This window comes from Homarus americanus, unplaced genomic scaffold (assembly GCF_018991925.1).
Source record: "Homarus americanus isolate GMGI-L3 unplaced genomic scaffold, GMGI_Hamer_2.0 scaffold50224, whole genome shotgun sequence".
Lineage (NCBI taxonomy): Eukaryota > Metazoa > Arthropoda > Malacostraca > Decapoda > Nephropidae > Homarus > Homarus americanus.
This window is the reverse complement of record NW_024730024.1, coordinates 182363-191960: the sequence shown is the minus strand read 5'-3', so window position 1 is coordinate 191960 and position 9598 is coordinate 182363.

Here is a 9598-nt window from a genome sequence, read left to right as displayed (position 1 = left end):
CACGGTTAACGAATTTACAGTAAATATGAGACTTTTTGTATTTTTTAATACTAGAAATTTTGTCAACTGATTCCTAACAGATTCAAATAATAATGGATTTCCTAATAGAAAATTAGCATCAGATCAAATTTCAAAAAAATATAATAAATCTATCTTTTTTTGCATAGTTTCAATACCAAAATGCCAGAAAGTTTAGAATTCTCCATGTATTGTAAGTTCAGAAACCTCCATTATAATGCCAGCTTAGAAATATCCATTTATCGAATCTAAGAAACCTCCATGTATCTAAGACCTGTCTTTAGGGAGGCGGAATCCTGTGAGTAACAATAAAACCTGTATTCTATCAAATATTTTGTTTTTCATCACAACAGTTTCGTGTCGGGTAGTTGTAAGGTTAGTTATAATATACGTCACTGTAGTGTACTGTATACTTAACTTTGTACTAGGTTTTCAACTATTTGTTTTATTTTATTTTTAACTTACTGTATTTGATGTTTAACGTGTATATGTTTTCAACTGCTTAACTGCTCGTATTCAATTGGCTATTTGTAAGCGTCTCTCTTACACAACGGCGCATGCGCGGAGGTATAGGGGAAAGTTATGTTCGTTCTACATCGGAGCTCTGAGATGGGAAGTCGCCCACTTCTCGGGCAGTTTCAATGCGTGAAAACCCAGCCTCCTCCATGCCGATTATTCTTCCACGTTCAGTGATTTTATGCGTGTGGTACAATTGGTATTCCATGTTGGCAGGGGTCTCCTACAATTGAGGGAGTGGAAGGGTAGTCAGCACTGACAACACCTCTGTCTCCCTCACCTTCCCGCCAATAACGTCAGCGTTATATATTTTATTGGGCAATTATAAAAATTAAATCAATGAATAAATAAGTAAACAAGATTAAAATTTATAATACATCATACACATTTTAGAAAAGATAGATTATAATTTTCTTTTAAAGACACCAGACTAAAGGTGGCGTAATCTATACAACTCAGAAACAAGGATTTAAGGGGGGGGGGGGACAAATAGTCACTCAACGAAAGAAATACCATTTGCTGTTTACAATATTCATAATCTTGGAATGACAAGGATATTGCTAGCTAAAGGCTTGTAAGAGTATTAGGCATATGCTACCGCACTAATTCATACCATCGTAAGATAAATTTCCATCACCTTCATTTAAACAACGTCATTATTAACGCACACACACAGACACTTACTACAGTTAGCAGTGAACCGATGATTCTGCTTAATCCCACAGCGAATCAAAAGAGAAGCTTGTGTTGCATGAAATCAGCGTCTGTTTGGCATCGGTTGCATACAACTGGATTAATTACCCGAAATGGATTAGACGTTTGAAGATAATATTAGTATAAATTAATGATAAACAGGCAACGTCATACACAGCCTGCACACAGCTGTGCCCGATGCATGATGTTCTTTAACATACTCAGATTTTTTTACTGATGTTTAATTATCTAAACATGAATTCATATTGGTTGGCCCATTGCTCTACCCATTTTAAAATCAAATTATCAGCATATACTAGCAGAAAAGTATAATATGATACGAAACAACAAAACCCAACGGGGAGTTAAGTAACCAATCACAGAACACTTTTACATTCATTCACAATTTTTACTACGTACTATAGTAAACAAACGGCCTTGGGTTGCCAGCTGTCTCCAGCGGTGTTCGACGAGTCTTGAACGAGACTGTACCAGGCGACTGTACATTACCTAGATCCTAGTGTGAAAGCATTCTCGAAAGTTTTAAGGAGTCCATATAGGGTCCTATTTATCTAAGTTATAATTTTAGTGACGTCAGTTTTAATGGATTTCCACTCTCAACCATTGATACACCGATCTACGGTTATAGGGACCAGCACAAACTAATTAAAGACCTTAAAGCTGATGCAAACCCCGCCCACGAGCCGCACCATGGCAAGGTAAATATCGAACTTGTGAAACCGTTTCTGTAAACATAGTAAGTCGACTAAGTTTCTTGTATCGAGTTTTTAACCGCGATAAACCCTATTATCACGGGTAAACTTTGTTCATTTTTCGCGATTTGCACAAAGTTTATCAAGTGGACCTTGTCTCGCGTTGATCAAACCAAATGAGTATGTAGCAAATCAAAGAATCTGTTCTCGAGTTACTTGGGGACACGCACAGGCCAAAAATATCGTGGGGGCAGAGTAACCAGCTCGGTCTCCAGAATCTCGAGGAAATAATAACAGCCACTGCATCGATTTTAGCTAGAAGCCAAGTCTAGTAAATACATGTAGAGGTAGAGCAGCTCTAAGAAATGATGCAGTTCTAGTCTTATTCTATCGAGACGATTATTTTATGCCGATATTCCGACAAGACACTCGGACTTGAATTCGAATTCAATTCAATTTCAATTGTATATTCCATGATAGAGGAAGCGGGATCCTAGTGCTGTTACTAGGTACCCCTGTACAATAACACCAGAGGCATCTGGCAAGTGTGACAAGTATATACAGTATAAATATTATAAAGGGGCTTACTAAAGCCTAAGGAAGGAAGGATATTCCTTTAACACATAATCAATGTTATTTACATAATATCTGGTAAGTATGGGAGGATCATTGTGTCTCCATCAGGGGGTCGTGGAGTGGTGGTCCAGCAGGCGTCACGGAAGCGTTGTGTGTGGGGACATCTTAGGAAGTAGTGGATAAGGGTGCGGCTGTCGGGTCTTCTGCATAAAGCACAAGAGCGTTGCTCAGGGGATGCGGGGATACCAATCTCCCAAGTAAAGTCAAACCCAATGATGATAAGGGCAGCAATCACGTCCCCATTCCCATAGACATACAAGAGGTCAGAAAGTTTACGGAAGACATCGTACCAGGTGGGCGGGGAGTCCAGGGGGATGGGTGCTTCCCGAGCTTCTCTCTGTTTGCGGCGAATTTGGGTCCTAAGCTATAAAAGTGTTCGAGGAACAACGTAGTCATGTTTGGCCTTGTTGCAGCCAGTCTTGGCAAGGCCATCTGCTGCCTCATTCCCAAAGATACCGACATGACTGGGTATCCATAGGAATGTCACAGGACGGCCTGCATCCTGAAGTGTGGATGTTAACCCTCGTATTCGGAGGATGAGGTCCTTATTTTCCCCTGATCCAAATGCGATCACGTCGAGAGCAGACCTGGAATCGCAGCAGACAAGCAAGGGGCAAAAACCATCTGCTTCTTCCTCAGCGAGAAGGGCAGCAAGGAGGGCTATTACTTCAGCCTGAGTGGAGGATGCCCCGTCAGAAACTCTGAGAGGCAGTTTGATAGGCTCAAGGGCATCAGGACGGGAGATGTAGACACCAGCCCCGGCCCGACCTGTAGCGGGGTCAACAGAACCATCAGTGTAGAGGACGACCCTACCTGGGGACCAGTGGGCGATCCTGGAGAGGTGGTATTTGCAGAGAATAACAGGGTTCACGTGGGATTTCGGGAGCGGTCCACCGAGGGCAATCACTTCAGGTTGAAAATCCAGCCAGGGAGAAGGAGACGAACCAACAGCAGAGGTGACAAAAATATCAGGCAGGAGATCGTGTTCCTGAAGGGCTCGGATGAGTGACCCTCGCCACTGTTTTCTAGATGGAGGTCGGCCTCGGACAGCAGGAGTCAAGTTGGCTTGGACATAGTTGCCCCAAGGATCCCGTAGAATGGAAACGGCAGTTTTTAGGTAAAACTCCTGGACACGATCCTGTAAGCGAGAAAGACCAAGTTCGGTATATAGAGAAGTAGAGCGTGTCCACTGAGGAGCCCCAAGGATGATACGAGCAGCTTTCCTCTGGATAACTTCGAGACGGCTGACAGCAATCCGACTAATGTTGACGAGGGCGGGGGCGGCGTAGACGACACAGGAGCGGACAAAGGACTTGTACATGGTGAGAAGTACAGGGATGGTGGCACCAAGGGAACCCCTGCACATGGTAGAGAGGGGAGTGAGACGCCGAAAGCATATGTTTCGAAGATGGCGGACTTCAGGGATCTGACAACGTGTGCGAGTTACATACACACCCAGGTATTTTGTCTCATTAACCCAAGGGCGTTCCTCATAAGAGAAGGGGTGGAGGTACAACGCGACCGTGCCATATGGCTTTTGTTTTCGCAGTTGAAAGAAGGAAACCAAGTGAATCACACTCTCTGGAGACCAGATCAAGGGCTTCCTGCATGCTGAGGTAGTCAGGGGCTTGTAGGAGGACCTCGCCAGCATATCCTGAGTGGACAACTTCTGTCGGCCACGGGAGCGATGCAATGGAGTGCATGAAAGTGTTAAACAAGGTGGGACTCAGGACTCCACCTTGAAGGGTGCCGAGGTTCATTTCTTGAGTAGGAGATATAGAGCCTTCATCGCGAACCCGGGCCTGACGTCCAGTGAGGTAAGAGGCGATCCATTGAAGAAGTCTCCCTTTAACCCCTACCCGTGCAAGTTCAGCTAAAATGAGGGCAGGCTGAGCCGTATCAAAGGCTCCCTTGATATCAAGGAAAACTGAGACGCGGGCAGTCTGATTGCAATAAAAGGAAGCAATGGAGTGTGCTGTGCTGCGATGTTGCATGAAACCATTGAAGGAGTTGTGGAAGCCGCCTATGGTGTGAAGCAGGCGACGATGGAGTATCCTCTCCATCATCTTGCAAACACAGGATGCAAGACTAATGGGTCGATATTTCCCAGGATCTCCCGGCTTAGGGATGGGGATAATAGTGGCATTTTTCCAGTTAGACGCGAGAACCCCATGTTCTTAAGACATATTGTAGAGAGCAAGCAAGGGGCCGTTAGGAATATTAGTACAGGCGTTGAGGACGGAGTAGGTTATCTGATCATCCCCAGGAGAGGTGTCTTTTCTAGAGCGACGAGCACTGTCAAGCTCGAACTGTGTGATGGGATGATCAGTGGGGGCAGGGGAGGTAAGAGCAGCACGAACAACAGGCTCAGACGCATCGATGCGGGCCTGCACTGCCTCCTGCATTGGATCTGGAAGTGCCTCAGGGGAGGAAGCTCGTGCCCAGTCCTTCATTAAAGAGCAGGCAAGGGAGGCGGGGTCAGGGTGGGGAGGAGGCCTCCGTCGAGTACCCCGTATAGCATTAATCCGATTACATACATAAGAGGGTGACGACTGGAACGATAGAGACCCCGTGAAGGATAGCCAGTCCGCCTTACGAATCCGACGACGCTCCTGACTTGCAAAGGAGCACCAATTTTTGAAGTCTTCCCAGTCCTCTGGAGAGCGAGACCTCCGTATGGCAGAGTGGAGATCATGGGTTACCTGCCGGAGATGTCTCATGGCAGGGATACGATACCAGTAGTTGGTGGCACTTCTGGGGTGACGGGGAGGGCGTGGAGGGGTAGCGCGATTGACAGAGTCATACACGGCATCAACAAAATCAGCGCTGTAAGAGTCAAGGGACTGGGGGACAACATAGGAATCCGCCCAGGTAGAAAGGTATTGGGTAAAGGAAGGAACAGCATCTTGTGTGAGACGAAGGCGAGGGGATCGATAAGGAGCTGATGTCGGGGCAGAGAAGGAGAGCCTGAGATGGGTAATAACGTCAAGATGGTCACTATACAGAGCAGGCTCGGTGCAGACGGTAGGGTGAAAGTAGGTATGACCGTCCAATAGTAAGTCAACATCAAGGAAACAATGGGGGATGCGAGTAGGATCGTCAGGACAAAGAAAGCGAACATCATCATTCCCATTAAGAAACTGTAAGAGATGTGATCCGTTAAGGGTACATGGCGTGGGATGATCCGGAGTAAGAGTGGGATGGCGGGCATTAAAGTCGCCAAGAACAATAGTGGGAACCCCATCATGGAGGTCGTGAAGAACCTGGGGGTCCAGAGAATCACTCTTGAAATGAACATTGACTACACGAAGGGTCCGGTCGCCAAGAGTAAGGGAGACAGAAAGTAATTCAGACGGGGGTCCATGTGAGTCAGGTGAAGGGAGACGAGCCTGCCCACGGTACCGAGGCAGGGTGTAAACAGTATAGCCAAAGAGGCGGAGTGGAGTAACATCGTGTTGATGGGAGAGCACAAACTGGGGGAGGTCTAAGTCCCTGGATGTTCCATTGTAAGAAGAGGATGGAACGGCCTCCGGTGTGAGATGAGCCGGTGGGGCTAGACAGGGCTCCAGAGAAGATACCAAATTCTGTTGAGAAAATGGAGAGGGAGGAATGGGAGAGCGAGGGATGGATCCTCCATCTCGGGAGATGGAAGGAGACGGGTCACCAGGTCTTGCAAAGAGCGCCCCTGTTGGGTCAGGGTGTCCAGAACGAGTTGTTGTTGCCACCTGCAATATCGCAATATGTCTTCACAAACAAGTCGAGTTGGGCAGGAGCTGGAGGTGGCGGCGAGGATTGCCGAGGGCCCGACTGGGCATGTGGTGGTGGTTGCGACGGAGAGGGACGGTGAGGGTTCAGGTGAGTAAGAGGTGGTGGTGCTGGTGCTGGTGAGAGACAGCGAGGGTCCGGGTGGGCAGGAGGTGGTGGTGATGGGGAGGAAAGGTGAGGGCTCAGGTGAGCAAGAGGTGGTGGTGCTGGTGAAGGACAGCTGGGCCCAGGTGGGCAGGAGGTGGTGGAGACTGTGTGGCAGGACCGGCAACGACATTGTTCCAAGAATGGTAAGGAGAGGGAGGGAAGGGAGAAAGGATGGGTGGTAGGGGTGATAGGGGGGATGGTAGAGGAGAGGAGATCAATGGGAAATCCTTGGTGGATGGAAGAGACGGTGGAGGATAGGAGTGAGGTTGACAGGGGCTTCGTCATAGACGAGGGCGGTGGTACAAGGTAAGTTTTCCCCGGGCGAGTGCCAGGACGCTGTGGGCAATTGGCATTCCAGGCGTGGTGACTGCCATGGCAATTGACACACCATGGAATAACTGGGATTTTGTTCTGAATTTTCGATTTGCATTCCACTGTGTCGTGAGGACTTGCACAGAAACCGCAGGCGACCATCCTCGTGCTCTCCCAGGTGCAGCGTTTTCACGATTGGCAACGACCACAGCTTTTCGGGGCTCCGATAAATCGGTCGAGAGGACAGTTGTGAATTGGTCCTACATTCACCTTCGGAGGGAGGGGCCCACCCACCAGCCGATAAGTTCGTTGGATGGACGTTTGGAGACCGGGTTGATGCAGCGTTCCATGTCCAGTAGTTGTGGGAAAAGAGGGCGAAGATCGTCGATAGGGATCTCCCAGGGTACGTGTCGAACCATGACTTTGGTACGACGAGTTTCTGGGGTGATGGTGGTGAACTTCAGCATCACCTCCCCCTGGGGAGCAGGAAAGCCCACCTGAGTGAGCAGGCGTTCTGTCTCGTCCATTTGTGTGGTGACTATCACGGCTATGGGACCTCGGCGGAGGCGAAGTGTTGAGTCCTGAAGTGGAGAGCAGGGACGGAAGAACCAGGTCGTCCTTTTGCTCAGAGGCAAGTCCCGAGGAAAGGCGAGACGACGAAGGCGCGACGGGGTAGGGAGACAAAGGGAATCCCCTATGTCCATCGTCGGCGGAGGGTTGGTCATTGAGCCACGTGTAAGCTCACTTGGGGACCCAGATGACAGGAGGAGGCCACCCTCTACAGCCCCAGATGGGGTGCGAGGGGAAGCCATGGCCCCTGCTGGAGACCCTGACTTCTGAGGTTTCTGCTTCTTCTTTGACTTGTCTTCAAGAAGAAAGTCGTCAGCATCACTGTCACCTACTGCAGCCGTTTCTAACGAACGGGAGCGTTTAACAGCGGGCATAGGGCACGGTGGCACCACTGCAGTCAGGTGGAGTGGTAATGACGTCACTGCTATGTTACACTATCACATTGCGCATGGGCAAACTTGAAAAACTTTGTCCAGAGGGATCGGGTGGTAGGACCAGATGTTTTATCCCCAAAAAATGACAAAGTCCAAAAGTAAAAAAAAAAATAGATGCCAATGTGCTGATAACTGGGTCTTACTATAGTTGTCTGCACAGGCTGGGATTAGTAGACTCGCTGAATTCGTCAGAAATACGACTTTTAAGGAGCAGTCTCTTACAGCCTTTGTTAACACTACGCACGCATGAGCGTTCCTGCTTAAATTCGAATTCAATACATCTCCAAACATTTAAATAATTGCAGTATGTCCATTGTAAAGCTTCTTCGAACTTCTAACGTGACTAGTGTCTAATATACTATGGGATTAGCTGTCTGTCTGTTCTGGACAGCCGAAACAGCACAATAGCTTTTCATCAAACTTGGTGGAAAAATCGCACAAAATTCGTAGAGTGGAACAAACCTGGTCCCATGTCGACGGTTTCTTTAGGAAGGCATTAATTAACCATTTTATTTACGATGGAAAACAATGCGAGTCTACGGACTTAGCGCACCCTCATTCACTGTACGCTGACAGCCCACAATTGCAGTTATCGTACGGCTCCCTCCTCCTCCCTCCACTTTTTTTCTTAGCCTACTTTTTTTTAATGTTGTTTGGATTAGTAAAGAAAGGAAGATGAGTAAATATAAGAATCAAGAAGGGCAAACAGAAAATAGTTAGAGATAACAGGTGGGGGGGGGAGCTGAGTTTCATCATGCGTCTGGATGCGCAGTTTCAACGTTACCAGACGACCTTACAACTACAGTGTATACTTATTCCTGTGGGTGGAAAAAGAGAAAAGATAAAAAGATAATAACAGGAATGCATGGATAAGATGGCTACAATAGACACAGGGTGAATATAGACAGTGAAACATACAGGAGGTTTACAAAAATAGACAGATTCATACATGCACAAATAGACAATATGTCAACTAACATAACAGACAGACAGCCGACTGACTGGGTCACATTAGGCAAACAGGCAGACACACGCCAACAACGGATAAGACAGACAGATTTGACGACACAAAGAGTACAGATGGGCTTACATTCAAACACCACGCAGACGAACAGACAGTTGGGATGGCAATAGACAGGACGGATAGACTTGAGACAGATTAGAACGCATTTATAAACAAGAATAACACCAAATTGACCATAGCTGCGTCAGTGAGGGTAGAAGGTCTTACATCCACCAGCGTAAATAATAAGACTCATTGAAAACTAACACCCTCGCGCGGAAAGAACATTGATGCTGGGTCAGTCATGTGAGATGCGCCTAAAACTCACTAACGTACATGATGACTATGATAACTTAACACAGGTGATGACTTAAGCAAATTGTGACTAATCTAACCAGAATCAAGGTCACTTCTTTTCATAATATAATTTATCTCGGAATGATCGTTGTATGTATATTATATATGTTGTATGTATACTATGTATGTACCCTACTTATATACATTACTTCTCTAGTCAGTAGCGAATGGCAATGCCCCTGTTTCATGTCACCACATGCTTAGATAATGTGCCTGGCGACATCTGGAAGCTGCTAATGTACCACTTACCACATGTCGCCTGAGAGGTCAGAGAGAGGTCAGTTGATCCATATAGGAGTGTAGGGACTACCTGTGCTTGTAGGCGCACCCTTGTATATTTCAGTTGAACAGAACCTACAGAACTCTACAGGTGTTTATGTTCGCTCCTGTAGATAGAAATAAGTACCCCGAACATCTCCAATCATCGGTGATTC